A 19,766-nucleotide genomic window follows, 5' to 3' on the forward strand; every position below is an offset into this window, starting at 1 on the left:
TTGGTCTGAATTTAGCTGCATGGTGTTTTAGCTGGCCTGACCTGGGGTCACTCTTGTAATTGCAGTCATCTGGCAGCTCGACTGGGGCTGGATGGTCTTAGACGGCTTCATTCACCTGGCTGGAGTTTGATGCTGGCCGAAAGGTAGGCCTTTCTCTCTACATACTCTCTCATAGCAAGGAGACTAGGTCAAGCTTCTTCACAGGATGGTGGCAGCATTGCAAGGGGGCAAGAGCAGAAACTGCAATCTCTTGATCAAAGCCAGTCACAAGCCAGCAGAAATTCAAGAGGGGAGGCAATAGACTCTATACCTTGATGAGAAGAACATCTAGGTCACGTTGCAAAGGGTGTTATGAGAAGGGATGGTGGAGTATGTGGTCATTAAACAACTTACACACCAATGATTCACAGCCAATCCCACAAGGAACATATTAATCATGTGTAGTACACTAATAAGGATTGAAGAAAGATCCAAAAAGCTGTAGCAAGTTGTTTTATACATCTGATTTCTTTTCTGTAAAATTGTTTGCAATTTGTTTTTAAAACTAAGAAAAGAAATTTACATACCAAAATATATTCATTTGACCACGTTAAAAGAGAACACAGACGACTGTTTTGTGCATAAGCAGTGCTCATAAAAGGTATCAGATAAGTAACTCCAGCGTTTCAGCTTCTATATTTACTGACAGAGCAGATATGGCAGGGACCGAATCAGTTTTCCAGGAAGCTTCAAACAAAGATTTTCTGAAAGATTCCCCACAGTTTGTGACAGAAGAAAATGCTACATACCTGCTTATGAGCAAAGTTTTTATTTCACCTAGAACTTCTTAGTAGCACTGGCCTACACTACCAAAACAGGTTCCCCACTCATTATTTCAGATTTCTTCCACTCACTGAACATGTGTCCTCATATTCTTATTTCTAAAAACTTTGTACTTTACATCCATACTCATTTGCTACCCATTATTGTATTTATTTTACCATTTTGTCCTGATTTCTTCTTGCTTAGATGCCTAAGATTTCTCCTACACATAAGGACGTACAGCCCCTAAAACTTAGTGTGACTAAACTGAACTCGTGTCCCGCCAAACCTGCTGCTCTTTCTGCCCCCCTGGGTTAGTGGCATCTTCATCATTTTAGGCACATCCAGGCTCAAAACTCTGGAGTCACCTCCATTCCCTCCCTCTCCCTCTTCAGCTAGCATCCTGTTGGCTTCCTCAGCCAGCTGAGTTGACCTTTGAAAAGCCTCTTCTGACTGCTTCCATTCTAATCCTCAAGGAACCCCAATTCAGGACCTTATCAACTCTTGCCTAATTACAGCTGCCTCTATCTCTTCATGATTTTTTTTCCATGCCTCATGCTGACACCTGCATTATCCTTATAAAATAGACCAGTCCAGGTACCCTGATCAGGAAATTCAAGTACCACTTGTCTTCTAGGTTATGGACAGAAGGGGATATTTACCTCCTTCCCTGCCCTTAACAGCTGAGGTTTTGTGACATAAAAGATTGGACACCAAGCTTGAACTCTTGGAGAGTCAGGAGGGGAGTCTGAGGGTTGAAGATGAGGTACATCTAAGGTTATGGGGTAATGCTTTGTGGATCAAAATGTCATCTACAGACCAACAGAACCAGTAGCAGGTGCGAGTTTGCAAAAATGCAGAATTTCAAGAGCTACCCCAGACCTACCCCAGAGTCAAAATCTGCATCTTAGCACTATCCATGTGATTGACGTGCACACTAAAGTTTGGGAAGCATTCTAAGGGGCACCGTTTGTGCACTACTTTAATCCTGTTGGCCTCAGATCTTACTCCAGTGGAGACTCCGGGAGCTCAGTTTCTCAAAGTAGCGTAACCCACGTGAGATTGCCTGCCCTCAGGGCAGGGCCAGCTTCATTCGTCTGAGATGGGTCTGTGCACTCACACACAGAAGGGCCCCGCACTGGGTCTAATGCTCTGCTGTCGCCGCCTTGAAATTGTCAACGGTTTTTGAACAAGGGGCTCTGTATTTTCATTTTGCACTGAGTCCCGCAAATTATGTAGCTGGTCCTGCTCCAGGATAGGGAGAAACAGCAAAGTCTGGGTCACAGGCTGAGTGATTTCTCTTTGGGACATCCATAAGCTCCCAGACTCTTCTATGATCCTAATGGAATTGGGAGGGTGGGGAGAACTCCTCCCCAACACCTTCATCTGCAACGAAACTGGGTTTTTGCAACTCTGACAAATGGGGGAATGAAGCAAATTTGATTTGATTTTGGAACACAAAAGAGTATAATAGTACTTGCATTTCAGGTTACAGAGCAAATTCTTACCCCTTCCATGAAGGCTTTATTATGTCAGGCGTATATTTAAAATTCTGTGGTGGCTTTCCATTACCCAGAAACTAAAGTACAAATCTTGTAGTAAAACATTCGAGGTTTTGTTTGATCTAATGCCACCCTAGTCTACTGCCCACTTAATTCTCTCTTGAACCTTAAAGATGAGGGATAGGGATGGAGGGAGTCAAGTCTTCCCTCCACCCCTATCCCCCATCAACCCAGACCACATACTTGACTCCAAATAGCCAACCCTGATACTAGGTTCTTATGAGTACACAGAACCTTTAAGCATTTATACAAATAAATAATATGCACTTTGTTTCCTTTCCTTATACAAAAGGTAGCATGCTGTATTCACTGTTCTCTCCATTCTTTTACTTATGCTACTGTCCTTAGCTTGGGATATTTTTCTATATCATCTTCATTACTATGTCAAGCAATCCTTCAACACTCATTGCAAACCCCCTGAGCATTCCCAAATCCCACTAGTTGCAATTTAAGATTATGTTCCTGGGAAATTAAATAGGAACTGTATAACTGAACTGTAATTAGCTGTTCAATATCTCAGAAAGTGTCTTACTTTTGACTTAAAAATGGCATTTCATATGGGTAATCAGATAGATTTAAATTTAAATAGACTTTTCCCTCCCTTCTTTAGATTGCTATAGGATTCTTTTCTTACTGAGAAGCATAGCATTTAGTGACCTATATTCTTTTATTCCAACACTTCTCATCGATAATATTAACCTTGTATGAATCTAAGTCTTTCTAGGTTCGTAATTGTCTTTTTTTTTTTTGGCTGCATTGGGTATTCGTTGCTGGGCACGGGTTTTCTCTGGTTGAGGCGAGCAGGGCTACTCTTCGTTGTGGTGCACAGGCTTCTCATTGCGGTGGTTTCTCTTGTTGCGAAGCACGGGCTCTAGGTGCGCAGGCTTCAGTAGTTGTGGCACGTGGGCTCAGTGGCTGTGGCACACGGGCTTCGTTGCTCCGCAGCATGTGGGATCTTCCCGGACCAGGGTTCGAACCCGTGTCCCCTGCACTGGCAGGCGGATTCTTAACCACTGTGCCACCAGGGAAGGCCTTCATAATTGTCTTTTATGCCTGCGTCACACATGGCTCTTACTCAAGAGTACTGACTCTTACTGCCCCCACCATCCTTATGACCAGCACAACCTGCACACGTTGTCATCAACTTTACAACCCACTGCTTAGTAAGCAAAGCATGAAGTCACTCAGGCATTGCAGCTGGTATTGCTTCCAACTATGTGGGTTTTCTGGGTTTTTTTTTCTTTCTACTCTGCTTGCTAGTTCTAAATGAGATCATAACAACAGCAGTTGGCACATCACACAGATCATGTTCTCTAATTAATCAATAACCTCATCACTAATTCATGTTAGGAAAACTTGTGCTGAAGACCTCCTCTTGCAGATGGACTCTCCATGCCCAGCACGTATGCCCTCCAACAGCTCTGGGCCCACAGCCAAAAAATTCAGTGACCGAAAGGGAAGCAAAGAAGACCAGTCCTGTTAGAAAATGTTTGGATAAGGATTCTGATTGTCCTGGCTGGGGTCCTATGCCCATCCCTGGACCAGTCACTGTGTCAAGAGAGATGGAATAATATTATTGTTCACTGCTATAACAAGGACCATGTTATTAACAGAAGAAGCTGGGGAGGCAAAGGTATCCTGAATAGATAAGAACACTAATTTCTACTCCACGTTGAATTGAAACAGATTCCCTGACCTTCACCTTCACCAAGTGGGTTCTTTTTTGTTTTGTTTTGTTTGTTTGTTGGCCATGCAGCATGTGGAATCTTAGTTCCCCGACCAGGGATCAAACCCATGCCCCCTGCATTGGAAGTGTGGAGTCTTAACCACTGGACTGCCGGGGAAGTCCCACCGAGTGGGTTTTAATTTACCGCTTGTGTTATGTACAGGCATACCTTGCTTTATTGTGCTTCACTTTATCGTGCTTCACAGATATTGTGTTTTTTACAAGGTTTGTGGCAACCTTACATTAAGCAAGTCTATTGGAACCATTTTTCCAAAAACATTTACTCACTTCGTGTCTCTGTGTCACATTTTGGTAATTCTCACAATATTCCAAACTTTTTCATTATGATTGTATTTGTTATAGTGACCTATGATCTTTTATGTTACTATTGTCGTTGTTTTGGAGTGCCGTGAACCATGCCCATATAGGATGGTGACCTTAATAAATGTGTGTGTTCTGGCTTCTCCACTGAATGGCCATTCCCCTGTCCCTCTCCCTCTCCTCGGGCCTCCCTATTCCATGAGACAGAACAATATGAAATTAGGCCAGTTAATAACCCTACAATGGCCTGTTGGTGTTCAAGTGAAAGGAAGGGTCACAAGTCACTCACTTTAAATCAAAAGCTGGAAATGATGAAGCTTAGTGAGGAAGGGATGTCAAAGCCAAGATAGGTGGAAAGCTAGGCCTCTTGCGCCAAACAGCCAAGTTGTGAATGCAGAGATAAGGTTCTTGAAGGAAATTAAAAGCGCTACTCCAGTGAGCACATGAATGATGAGAAAGCAAAACAGCCTTATTGCAAATATGGAGAAAGTTTTGGTGGCCTGGATAGAAGGTCAAACCAGCCACAATGTTCCCTTAAACCAAAGCCTAATCCAGAGCAAGGCCCTAACTCTCTTCAGTTCTGTGAAGTCTGAGAGAGGTGAGGAAGTTGCAGAAGAACAGTCTGAAGCCGGCAGAGCCTGGTTCATGAAGTTTAAGGAAAGAAGCCGTCTCCATAACATAAAAGTGCAAGGCGAAGCAGCAAGCGCTGATGTAGAAGCTGCAGCAAGTTACCCAGAAGCTCTAGCTCAGATCATTAATGGAGGTGGCTACACTAAACAGCAGATTTTCAGTGTAGATGAACCAGCCTTCTACTGGAAAAAGATGCCATCTAGAACTTTCATACCTAAAGAGGAGAAGTCAATGCCTGGCTTCAAAGCTTCAAAGGACAGGCTGACTTTCCGTTAGGGGCTAATGCAGCTGGTGACTTTAAGTTGAAGCTAGTGTTCATACACCATTTTGAAAATCCTAGGGCCTTTAAGAATTACACTAAATCTACTCTGCTTGTGCTCTATAAACGGAAGAACAAAGCCTGGATGACAGCACATGTGTTTACAACATGGTTTACTGAATATTTTAAGCCCACTGTTGCAACCTATTGCTCAGAAAAGAAAGAGTCCTTTCAAAATATTACTGCCCGTTGACAATGCACCTGGTCACCCAAGAGCTCAGAAGGAGAAGCATGACAACATTAAAGTTGTTTTCATGCCTGCTAACAATCTCCATTCTGCAGCCTGTAGATCAGAGTAATTTTGACTTTTAAGTCTTATTATGTAAGAAATAGATTTTATAAGGCTATAGCTGCTGTAGACAGTGATTCCTCTGATGGATCTAAGCAAAGTAAATTGAAAACCTTCTGGAAAGGATTCACCATTCTAAATGCCATCAAGAACATTTGTGATTCATTGGAAGTCAAAAGACCAACATTAACAGGAATTTGGAAGAAGTTGACTTTGAGGAGTTCAAGACTTCTGTGGAGGAAGTAACTGCAGATATGGTGGAAATAGCAAGAGAACGAGAATTAGAAGTAGAGCCTGAAGATGTGACTGAATTGCTGCAGTTGCATGGGAAAACTTTAACGAATGAGAAACGGCTTCTTATTGGATGAGCGAAGAAAGTGGTTTCATGAGATGGAAACCACTCCTGGTGGAGATCTATGAATATTATTGAAATGAAAACAAACAATTTAGAATATTACATAAAAGTAGTTGATAAAGCAGCACAGGGTTTGAGAGGATTGACTCTCTCAAAATTTTGAAAGAAGTTTTACTGGGGGTAAAATGCTATCAGACAGCATCGCGTGCTACAGAGAAATCGTTCTTGAAAGGAAGAGTCAATTGATGTGGCAAACTTCACTGCTGTCTTATTTTAAGAAACTGCCGCAGCCATCCCAACCTTCAGCTACCACCACCCTGATCAGTCAGCAGCCACCAACATTGAGGCAGAGACCCTCCGCCAGCCAAAATATTATGAGTCGCTGAAGGCTCAGATGATCGCATTTTTTTAATCAATAAAGTATTTTTAATTAAGGTATGTACATTGTTTTTTAGACATAATGCTATTGCACACTCAATAGACTACAGTATAGTGTAAACATAACTGTTATATGCACTGGGAAACCAAAATATTCACGTGACTGGCTTTATTGCAATATTTGCTTTATTGCTGTGATCTGGAACCGAACCCACAATATCTCCGAGGATGCCTGTAAATAATTGTCACATACTTGTTATATGAATAAATTTAATCTCTTTTCCACCAGAAAACCTTCAAATATGTTAACAGCTTATTTGTCCTCCCTGTTTCTTCCCTTCTCCAGCCAGTAACCCCACTGCTGGTTTCCTCCTAGGTCTGGCTGTTCCTTCTTTTTCTCCTTCTCTGGCCCTTCTTCCCTGAGCTTTTCCCTACCCCACGATGTGGTCTTTTGTGGGTTTTTACCTTGACCCTTTTCACTTCTTCACCGTCTACATTCTCCCTGGGTCAGTTAGCCATTGCCTGCTGCTCTGTCACTAGCACACCACACCAGCACTTCCTATGCTTTCAGACCTTTCCGACTCTATGCTTTTTCTGACAGTGTTTACCTTGTCACAGTTAAATAAAATCATGCAACACTTCCACTTAGGAATTGTATACATTATTTATTTTATTTTATTTTATTGAATAACTTTGCCTTACAATGTTGTAATTTCTGCTGTACAGCAAAGTGATTCAGTTATACATTTATATATTCTTTTTCCTATTCTTTTCCATTATGGTTTATCACAGGATATTGACTATAGTTCCCTGTGCTATACAGTAGGACCTTGTTGTTTATCCATCCTATATATACTAGTTTGAGAATTTTATAAATTACTTAATCATTTGTATAAGTTAGGATTGTATTTGCTTGCACATAAAAGATAGATGGTGGGACTTCCCTGGTGGCGCAGTGGTTAAGAATCCACCTGCCAGTGCAGAGGACGCAGGTTTGATCCCTGGTCCAGGAGGATCCCACATGCCACGGAGCGGCTGGGCCCATGTGTCACAACTACTGAGCTCGAGCGCCACAACTACTGAAGCCCAAGCGCCTAGAGCCCGTGCTCCGCAACAAGAGAAACCACCACAATAAATATAAGTTTATATATATATATATATATATATATATATATATAAAAATTTGAGTCAGGTGCTATTATTAGCCCATATGGTAGACAAGTGTAAGTGGCCAGCCCAACATTTCTCTCCCCCATTCCTAACAACACTCTGGAAAATGGGGAGAATGAGAGAATCTACTTCATAGGATACTGTTGTGAGTTTTAGATGAGTGAATACATGACTATTGCAAATAAAGCCACTATACACATTCATGTAAATCTTTGTATGGATATATGCTTTCTTTTCTCTTGGGAAAATAGCTAAGAGTGGAATAGCTGGGTCATAGGGTTGGTATATGTTTAACTTAAAAAAAAAAGCCAAATGGTTTTTCCAAAGTGGACATACCATTTTATATTCTCATCAGCAGTGTGTGAGAGTTCTAGCTCTTCTACATCATGGCCAACACTTGGAACGGTGAATTTTAAATTTTAGCCATTCTAGTGAGTGTATAATGATATCTCATTATGGTTTTAATTTATGTTTTCCTAATGGCTCAAGATATTGAACACTTTTGCAGATGTTTATTTGCCAGCTATGTATCTTATGTATGTTTTCTTTAATTGTCTATTCAAATCTTTTGCCAACTTTTGCCGACTTTTGTTGTTTTGCTTATAACTGACTTTTGAGAGTTTTTATATGTTCTGGATCCAACACTTCTATAAGACACATGATTTTTAAATATTTTTCTTTCAATCTATGGCTACTCCTTTCACTCTCTTAACAGTACCTTTAAAGAATAGAAATATTAACTTTAAGTCCAATTTATTAGTTTTTGTGGATTGTACTTTTGATAGCATATCTAAGAAATCTTTATCTAAACCGAGGTCACAAAGATTATCTCCCATGTTTTCTTCTAAAAATTTAATACTTTCAGACCAAAGATCTATTTTGAGTAAATTTTTGTATATGACACACGATATGGACTGAAATACAGTGTGTTTGGGTTTTTTTTCATATGGATAGCCAATCGTTCCAACACCATTTAATGATACGACTATCTTTTCTTGCTAAATTGTCCTGCACATTTGTAAAAAATAAGTTGTCCATATATGTATAGGTTTATTGCTGAACTCTCTATTCTGTTCCACTAATATATTTTCCTAATTTTGTGCCAGTACTACACAATCTTGATTACTGTAGTTTTATAATAATTTTTGAAATCAGATAATATAAGTTCTCTACCTTTGTTCTACTTTTCAATGATGTTTTCACTTTTTCAGGTCCCTGCATTTCCATATGAATTTTAGAATCAGCTTGCATTTCTACCATAAAAAAGTCTGATAGGATTTTGATTAAGATTGCATTAAATCTATATATCAATTTGTGGGTAAATGACATCTTAACAATATTGAGTCTTCTGACCCATGAACTCTCTGTCCTTTAATTTCTTTAGTTTCTCTCAACAATGTTTCGTAGTTTTCAGTGTGCATGTCTTTCATATCTTTTGTCAGAATTATCTCTTTCAATTTTTTATGTTGTTGTAAATGGAAACTTTTATTTCAATTTCCAGTTGTTTGTTGCTAATATGTAGGACAATTGATTTTCGTCTATTGCTCCTGTATTCTACAAACTTGCTAAATTCACTTATTCTAAACCCACAACGGAATAGGGATATTGTATTGGATTTCCTACGTGTGATCTATCATATCATCTCAAATTAAAACAGTTTTGCTTCTTCTTGCCCAATCAGGATGCCTTTTATTTCTTTTTATGGCCTGATTGCACTGCGTAGAATCTCCAGCATGATGTTAAATAGAAAGGAAAAGCATTCCGTTTTCACCAGAGTGTGATGGTATTGTAGGAATTTGTATTTGCCCTTTATCAGAATGAGGAAGTTCCCTTCTATTCCTCATTTGCTGAGAATTTTTATCAGGAATGAATGTTAGATTGTGACAAATACTTCTCCTGCATCTATTGAGACGGTCATATGACTTTTCTTTTTGAGTTTATTGTCATGGCAAATTACAGTGACTAATTTTCAAATGTTAAACCAACCTGGAATTCCTGGGATAAACCCCACTTACTTACAATGTATTATCTTTTTTATTTATTGTTGGCTTGATTCACTAAGATTTTGTTTAGAATTTTTGCAGGTACGTTTATAAAGGATATTGTTTTGTAGTTTTCTTCTATAATGTCTTTCTTTGGTTTTGATATCAAAGAAGAATTTGTATAATACTGATATTATTTGTTTCTTAAATTTGGTAGAATTCACCAGTGAAATTATTGGGGCCTGGAGTTTTCTTTGTGGGAAGGTTTTTAACTACAAATTCAGTTTCTTTAATAAATATAAGGCTAGTCAGTCCATCTGTTTCTTCTGCATAAACTTTAGTAGTTTGTGTCATTCAAGGCATTTGACCATTGTTTCTAAGTTATTGAATTTATTGGCATAAAGATGTTTATAATGTTCCTTTATTATCCTTTTAATATCTGTAGAATATGTTGTGATTTCACCTCCCACTCTTTATGCTATCATTGTCATATTTATTTTACTTATATGTGTTATAACCCCATAATGCATTTTTATTATTATTTCATCATTTTCATTTAAAAAGCAGTCATCTTTTAAAGAGATTTAAATTTTAAAAAGTTGTATATTTACCATATAGCTATCATTTACAGTGCTCTTCATTCCCTTGTGTAGATCTATATTTCCATCTGGTATCACTTTCCTTCTGTTCATAAGATTTTCTTTAACATTTTTTGGAATGTAGTTTGGCTCATGATAAATTCTTTCATCTCTTGTATGTCTAAAAATGTCTATGATTTTTTTAAATTTAGATGTAATTCAGATATCATAAAATTCACTCTTTAAAGGTGTATAATTCAGTAGCTTTTAGTATATTCACAAAGTTGTGCAACTATCACCACTATTTAACTCCAGAATATTTCATCAGTCCCCATAAATCCATACCTGTTAATAGTCACTCCTCATTCTTCCCTCCCCCCAGACCCTGATAACCATTAATCTACTTTCTGTCTCTATGTCCTTAATTTTTGAAAGATATTTTTATTGAGTAAAATATTCTAGGTTGACAGGTTTTTGGTTTTGTTTTTTTACATTTCTTTAAAGATATTTTCCCACTGTCATCTCATATTATTTTCGACAAGAAAACTAAAGTTTTCCTTATATGTGCCCCTCTGTGAGGTAGCTTTTTCCCTGGCTGCTTTTAAGATTTTTCTCTTTGTTATTGTTTTTGAGCAATTTGATTATGATGTGTTTTGGTGTATTTTTCTTCATAGTTCTTGTTTTGAAGGTCCATTGAGCATCTTGGATCTGTGGGTTTATGGTTTTCACGAAATTTGAAAAAATTTTGGCCATTGTTTCTTCAAACATTGTTGAGCTCCCCTTGTTCCCCTTCTACCTCATCTGGGTCTCCAATTGCATGTGTATTAGGCTTGAAGTTGCCTTATAGCTCTTTATTTTTTCTTTTTCAAATTCACTTTTTTCTCTGTATTTCATTGGAGACTTTCTAGTGTTGGGTCTTCACTAATCATTTTCTTTTTTCTTTTTTTTTTTTTTTTTTTGCGGTATGCGGGCCTCTCACTGTTGTGGCCTCTCCCGTTGCGGAGCACAGGCTCCGGACGCGCAGGCTCAGTGGCCATGGCTCACAGGCCCAGCTGTTCCGCGGCACGTGGGATCTTCCCGAACCGGGGCACGAACCCATATCCCCTGCATCGGCAGGCGGACTCTCAACCACTGCACCACCAGGGGAGCCCTTCACGAATCATTTTCTAAGTAATGTCTAATCTGCAACAAATCACATCCAGTGTGTTTTTCATCCTGGACATTGTAGTTTTCATCTCCGTAAGTTCAGTTTGGATGGTTTTCTATCCTCATGTCTCTACTTGACTTTCTGAACATATGGAATACAGTTATAATAGCTGTTTTAATTTAGTTGACTGCTTATTCTAACAGCTGTGTCAGTTCTGGTTCATTTTTGATTGATTTTTCTCCTCATTATGGGACATATTTTCCTGCTGCTTTGCATGTCTGGCAATCTATGGGTGCCAGGCATTGTTAATTTCACCTTGTTGGGAGGTGGATTTTTTAAAAAATCAATGTTTTAAGGCAGTTGTGAGTTTACAACAAAACTGAGAGAGAGAGACTTCTCACATATTCCCCTGTCCCCATACATGCATAGCTTCTCCCATTTTCAACATCACTCACCAAAATCGTACACTTGCTAAGGATGAACCTACATTGACACATCATGATAACTCAAAGTCCAAAGTTTACCTTAGGGTACACTCTTTTTAAAAAATATTTATTTATTTATTTATTTATTCTAGCTGCACCAGGTCTTAGTTGCGGCACACAGGATCTTTCGTCCGGCATGAGGACTTCTTAGTTGTAGCATGCAGACTCAATTGCGGCATGCGGGATCTAGTTCTCCGACCAGGGATCGAACCCTGGCACCCTGCATTGGGAGCAATGGAGTCTTACCCACTGGACCACCAGGGAAGTCCCAGGGTTCACTCTTGATGTTGAACGTTCTATGGGTTTGGATAAAAGTATAATGGCATTATATCAGGCATTATAATGTCAGGCAGAGTATTTTCACTGCCCAACAAATCCTCTGTGCTCTGCTTATTCAACTCCCTCCCCAACCCCTTCCCACAGGTGGACATTTTTTTTTTTTTTTTTTTTGCGGTACGCGGGCCTCTCACTGTTGTGGCCTCCGCCGTTGCGGAGCACTGTCTCCGGACGCGCAGGCTCAGCGGCCATGGCTCACGAGCCGAGCCGCTCCGCGGCACGTGGGATCTTCCCGGACCGGGGCACGAACCCGTGTCCCCTGCATCGGCAGGCGGACTCTCAACCACTGCGCCACCAGGGAAGCCCCACAGGTGGACATTTTTGATCCTTACAGATATTCTTGAGATTTGTTCTGGAATGCAGTTACGTTACTTGGAAACAATCAATACTTTTGGGTTTTGCTTTCATGACTTGTCAGGTAGGACCAGACCAGTGCTCAGTCTGGAGTTAATTATTCCCCTCTTGAGGCAACACACTTCTCTGCAAGCTCCCCAGTGACCTGGCAGTCTTCCAGCCTGTGTGAATGCCAGTCACTCTTACCTCTAACCTTTATGGGTGATTCTTTACCTAGCTTTGCATAGTTTCCTCACACACATGTGCTGATCAGTACTCAAAGGGCACACTCTAAAAATCTTCAGAGCGGTCTCTCTGTGAAGCTCTCCCTCCTTGATACTCTGTCCTGCAAACTCTATCCTCTTTGGTCTTCAGTGCTTTGAGCCTGATCTCCTCAATGCAGGGAGATCACTGGTCTCTGCCTGGGCTCCTCCTCCCTGTGTCATTGCCTTGAAACTCTCTGTACACAGCAAATTGAGACAAGGAGTAGTCCATACACATACAAATGTATTACTAAATGTTTAAGCATATATGGATGGTTCAGAGGTATGGACTTAGCCTAGGATGGAGGTTGAGGAAGGGGATTGTCAGCATGGGCTTAGGCAGCTGCTTGTGGCTTAATGGATGACACTGGGCTTCAGCTAGTCTCAGTAGAGGAATATGCTCAGTAGAGCATATTCCAGGACAGGGAGCAGCTTCCGAAGAGATTTTTCTCCTAAAGTGAGTGCTATCAGTAGCCAACATGCCAGAGGCAGGAGAATTAGCAAGACATGGATCTGAGGTTGCTTCATGGAGAGGGAAAGAGCTGCAGATTTAAGAATGTTCTGAACTGGACAGATAGAGAACAGAGGAAAGGTATTTCAAGGAATGTTTGAAGAAATTCTGAAGTGTAAGGAAAAGTAAAGGTGAGTGGAAAGAGGAGGTCAGCGATGGGAGACATTCCACGGAAGGCTCTGTGGAATATGGATGTTGCATTTGGTATGGCCTATGAAAGAGAAGGAAAAGCCAATGCTGACTCTGATATTCAGAATTTTGTTCGCCCCTGGGGAAGCCTTTGGGGATAGCTCTCCATGGCTCTCTAGTTTAGGACACTGCTGACCACCTGTGGTAGCTAAGCAAAGAGCAGGCATAGTAGGGACGGGACACACCCAGTTCACAAAGGGCTGACTTGCAAACCTATACCTTAAAATGACTGTAAACACTAGCCATATATCCCCATTTGAGAATATCCCCCCGCAAAAGACATCTCAGAGTCGCATGCATATGTGACCAATGCTAACAATCCCCAGGTTATTAAATTTGGGTGAAAAAATTCCCCATCGTCTTTGTCTTTGACTTCATCAGTGCCAATTGTCTACGTGGAGCACCTCTAGATCCTTCTCTCTTCTGTTTGCTTGCAGTAGAATAGCATATAACATCCAGCTGAAAGTTTGGGGAAGAAAATAAAGATGTTTCATACTGAGATGGATTCTTCTCAGAGCTAGGGACGAGTTGGGTTTTCCATATACACTTGGAAGCTCCCTTTTTCTTCAACAACAGCAATAGCTGGAATTCATAGTACGCTTGCTGTGTAGCAGACAGTCCCCTACATGCTTTTCATAGATTATTAATTTACATTCATACAAACCTTGTGAAATTGACACAAATGTTCCCTATGTTACAGATGATGACCTGAGGCACAGAGAGATTAAGTAATCTGTGCTTCCCCAGAAGCAAAGCCCAAGACAAACACTTTGGGGTGAGTAGTTTAATTGGGAAAATGATCCTGGGGGCAGGAGTGAGGGAGGAAGGGAGTGAAATGGGAAGGAAAGGAAACCAACACAAGGATGTGTATTGAGTTGACCAGCATTGCAGAGACTGGTTGCTTGATTCCATGGGATCTTCTGAGAATTTTCCAGCCAAGGAAGACAGAAGACAACTTTGCACATCAGCTACCTCCAGCCCCATTCCATTAGTCAGCATTTGCCCCCATAGTACATAAAGTGCTGTACTTCCAAGCTGCACATGAGTGAGAGCTGAGAGGAGTCCTGTAGCCATACCACGAGGCGTGTCAGAAAAGCCCCGGGACTGAAATCAAGAGGCATGTAGCTTAGATGCTATCAGGCTATACCATCTAGACTTGCATAGAACTGGTCATTTCATCAATGGCCAGAATAAGAGGTGAGGCTGAGAGCTTCTGAAACGCACAAGAGGTATTTTGCTCAAGGTTCCACCACTAGTGTTTGGTGGAACATGGCAGAGCTGAGACATGAATGCAAGGCCCTCTGAGAGCTCTTGCCAGGAACATGGCATCCTTGGTATGTTTCACTCTTGCTGTTGCTGGGGAGACTGAGGGCGGGAGAGGATAGGGGAAGAGGTGGGCAGTGGTGTGGCTTTAATTATTTTGTAATGTAGTACATCTTATAGTCCCTGCTAGGCATTGCACCTTGAGTTGTCATAGTAGCAAAATTTGCAAGACTCACACAAATCTACTGCAGGACCCAGAGTCCCCTGGGAGAGGGTCAGACACCCGCACCTGCAAAACCGCCTGGAGTGGGAGGCCGGACAGCAAGCGACGAGGTAGTGTGGGGACTTTTACTGTGACAGATGACTTTTTCCCACACACCCTTCATGGTTAGGCTGCTCCCCATTTGGTCCTTTTAATACACAGGAGTTTTCTAAGTAAGCCCAGGGTCCCATGCTGTCTTCCACTTCAACTGTTCATGAACCATTACATGATTTCCTGTAAAATATTCTTCTGGCTTCCCGTTGATCATTATCTTCTGTTATCTATTTTGTTTTAAATAGTTGTAACTTTTTACAGCAGCATTGGCTTTGAACTCGGATAGATGTCGGTTTGAATCCCAGCTCCACGGCTTACTAGCTTTGTGACTCTGGCAAGTTACTTCCCTGATCATCAAGTAAAAGCACATCTTGTTTTAAAACCTGAAAAGAGCCCCAGGCTTTGCTGGCTGTCAAAGTTCTTATCAAAGCACAGATTATACTCGGTTCATAGGATTTGGCTCTGCTAAACACAAGGAAGTTTCTGGAGCAAATAATGCAGAATCGTTACTCTCTTACATTTATTCAACAAGGGTCTGAACCAGGCATCATTCTAGGTATTGGAGATAGAGCAGTGAACAAGTCAGGCAACAGCCTTACCCTTAAGGAGTTTACATTCTAGTTGTGGGATGTCAGACAACACACGAGTAAATGATTAATTAAAGTAAGCTCTATGGAAAAAAGAAAACAGGACACTATATTAGAAAGTGACTTTGGGAAGAGACAGGGCAGGAAGAAAGTTACTTTAGCCAGGCTAGTTAGGAAAGGCTTCTCTGAGGAGGTGACACTTGAGCTAAGCCATGAAGAATGAGTCTGAGCCAGCCATATGTAGTCACTTATTGCTGCATAAGAAATTACCTCAAAACTTAGCAACAACAAACATTTATTACTTCATGGTTTCTGTGGGTCAGTGATCCAGGCATGGCTTGGCTGGATGTCTCTGGCTCAGGGTCTCCCACAGGTTAAAATCCAGGTATTAGCTGGGCCTGCAGTCAACTCAAGGTTCTTCTGGGGGAGGATCAGATTACAACCTGACCCACGTGGTTGTTGGAAGGCCTCCTTGCTGTCTGTTGGCCTGAGACATCAGTTCCTCACCATGAGGGCCTTTCCACAGTGTACCACACAGTAGGCAGCTGACTTCCCTCAACGTGAGCCAGAGAATGAGAGACAGCGAGTGTACCCCAAATGAGGACCACCTTCCTTTTGTAAGCCATCACCTGTACCCCATTTTATTTGCTAAAAGCATGTCACTAAATCCAAACCATGTTCTAGAGGAGGGGATAACACAAAGGTGTGAATATCAAGAGGCAGGGATGATTGGGGCCATCTTAGAGGTTTCCTGCCATACTATGCAAAGAGCTGGGAAAGTGTTCAAGGAGAAGAAAGAAAATGCAAAGGTCCTGAGTGCGAGAAACCCTAATTATGTTTCAGGAAGCGAGAGGAAGCTGAGGGAGGTAGAATGTACTGAATAGAGTTAAAAAGCGACGGTAGGAGATGAGATAGTCAGAAGGCAGACCATGCAGGGTCCAAAAAGAAGCTTTGATTTTATTCTAAGTACAGTGGGGATCCAATGAAGGGTTTTTAAGCAAGGGAGTCAAGGATGTAATCCAAGCACTTGACGTTTTCCAGAGCTCTATGATGGATGGAGTCCCACCGGGACTTGATAGAGCAAGTGTGGTGGGTGAAAGAAAATAACTTCTGGGCTCAAAAAATCTTAATGGCGCCCAAATGCTTATTCATCTAAGTATAAAGACCTCAGAGTCCTATAAAATATTCCCCTTATCTCCCACCACTCCCCTAACCTGCAGTCAAAGTGAAGTTCCCCAAGCATGTACTATATTTTCTTGTCTCTGAGCTTATGCTGTTTCCTCTGCTTGAAGGACCATCCCACCATCTCCACCTGTCAAACTTGAATACTTCTTTCAAGACCCTTCTTAAGTCCCACCTCCTATGTGAAGCCGTTCTCAATTCTCCCCTTCCTTGAACCCTTCTTTTTCTTTGTTTAATCTACTTTTTGATTTTACCTTGTCTTTCCTAGTATCAGTAGTTCATATCTAGATTGTAAGTTCCTTGAGATCAGGCACTCTACTTTCCTTATTTTTGGAACTTTATTTTTGGACTTGAGCATATATAATCCCTGTTCAACAAATATTTGTCAACTTGAATTAAACTGGAACTATCAATAGATGATTACAGCAACTTTGGTTGGCTGTGAGGGTTTCCTGAGAAATAATAGTTTCCCTTTGGTTGACACTAAGCTATAATTTTCCTACCACAATTCACAAGCTATAAACATTATGTTCTTTGACCATAATGGAATTAAATTAGATATTAATAACAGAATATTCTCAGAAAAGTCTCCAAATATTTGGAAACTAAAAAAACACACTTCTAAATAATACATGGGTGAAAAAATAAATTAAAAGGGTAATTAAAACTTATTTTGAACTGATAAAAATAAAACAAATCAGAATTTGTAGGATACTCCTAAGGCAATTTTGAGGGAGAAATTTGTAACATCAGACACCTATATTAGAAGAATTCAAATCAATGATCTTAACACTCTAGAAAAGTAAAAGCAAATTAAACCCAAAATAAGCAAAGGAAGCAAATAAGAAAGATCAAAGTATAAATCAATAAAATAGAAACAGGAAAACAATAGAGAAATCAATGAAAGCAAAAGATGCCTCTCTGAGAAAATCAATAAGTTGACAAAATTCTTGCCAGGCTTATTCAGGAAAAAAGAACATATAAATGAAAAATATTAAGAATGAGAGAGGTGTTATCACTTCAGATTCTACATATATATTCTTTATATATTTATTTATTTCATTTATTTATTTATTTATCGGCTGCGTTGTGTCTTCTTTGCTGCACGCAGGCTTTCTCTAGTTGTGGCGAAAGAGTGCATTTTTTAAAATTAATTAATTATTTATTTTTAGCTGTGTTGGGTGTTCGTTGCTGTGCGTGGGCTTTTCTCTAGTTGCCGCGACAGGAGGCTACTCTTTGTTGCCATGCGCGGGCTTCTCATTATGATGGCTTCTCTTGTTGTGGAGCACAGGCTCTAGGCGCGCAGGCTTCAGTAGTGTGGCTTGCGGGCTCTAGAGCGCAGGCTCAGTAGTTGTGGCACATGAGCTTAGTTGCTCCACGGCATGTGGGATCTTCCTGGACCAGGGCTCAAACCCGTGTCCCCTGCACTTGCAGGTGGATTCTTAACCACTGCACCACCAGGGAAGCCTCAGATTCTACATATATTTAAAAGACAATTAGGAATTATTATGAACAACTTTATGCTAATAAATATGACAACTTAGATGAAATAGACAATTTCCTTTAAAAACACAAATTACCAAAGCTCACTCAAGAAGAAATAAATAATCTAAAGAGCAATATATCTATTTAGGAAAGTGGCATAATTCAAAACTCTCCTCCAAAGGAACTCTAGGCTGAGATGACTTCATGGGTGAATTCTATTAGACATTTAAAGAAGAAATAATACCAATTCTATACAAACACTTCCAAAAATATCAGAGAAGAGAACAGCTCTCAGCCCATTCTAAGAGGTCAGGATTATCTTTAAAATGAAACAAGACAAAGGCATTACACTATAGACCAAAATCCCTCATGAACAAAAATTCTATACAAAACGTTAGCAAATTGAATTCAATAATACATTAAAAGTATAAAACATCATATTGATATGATCAAATGAGGTATATCCTGGAACCAAGACTTAGAAGGTCCATTTAACATTTAAAAATCAATCAATATATCAGTACTGCAACAGGACTTCCCTGGTGATCCAGTGGCTAAGACTCCAGGCTCCCAATGCAGGGGGCACAGGTTCCATCCCTGGTGGGGGAAGATCCTGCATGCTGCATGGCTCAGCTAAAAAAAAAAAAAAGTCAAGGGGCTTCCCTGGTGGCACAGTGGTAGAGAGTCCGCCTGCCGATGCAGGGGACACAGGTTCGTGCCCCGGTCCGGAAAGGTCCCACGTGCTGCGGAGTGGCTGGGCCCGTGAGCCATGGCCGCTGAGCCTGCGCATCCGGAGCCTGTGCTCCGCAACGGGAGAGGCCACAACAGTGAGAGGCCTGTGTACCACAAAAAAAAAAAAAAAAGTCAAAAAATATATATACTTCAACATACAAACTAAATATAAAAATCATAAGCTTATCTAAACAAAACCCAACATTCATTTCTGATAAATACTCTCAGTAAGCTAAAATTAGAAGGGAACTTCCTCAGTTTCATAAAGGTCATCTAAAGAAGCCTACAGCTACCATTATACTTAATGATGAAAACCTAAATACTTCCCTCTTAAGGTCAGGAACCAGGTAAGAATGTCTGCTGTTATCACTTTAATTCAAAACTTGGAGTAGTTCTAGCCAGTGCAATCAGACAAGAAAGAGAAATAAAAGGTACGCAAATTGAAAAGGAGGAATTCAAACTGTTTTTTTTTTTCAGATGACATAATCACCTATGTACAAAATATGGTGGAATCTTTTTTTAAAGCTATTAGAACTAATAATTGAGACCAGTAAGGTTGCAGGATACAAGTTCAATTATACAAAAATCAATTGTAGTTCTCTGTAGTAGCAACAAATAATCAAAAATTTGAATATAAAAACATTACTATATACAATAACATAAAAGAGCAATACTTAGTGATAAACTTAACAAAAGAAGTAAAAGATCTGTACACTAAAACTACAAAATATTGCTGAAAGAAATTAAAGAAGACCTAAATAAATGGAAATATATACCTTGTTCATGGATCTGAAGACTCAGTATCATAAAGATGTCAACTGTCCTT

Source organism: Pseudorca crassidens, chromosome 14 (assembly GCF_039906515.1).
Source record: "Pseudorca crassidens isolate mPseCra1 chromosome 14, mPseCra1.hap1, whole genome shotgun sequence".
Taxonomy (NCBI): Eukaryota; Metazoa; Chordata; class Mammalia; order Artiodactyla; family Delphinidae; genus Pseudorca; species Pseudorca crassidens.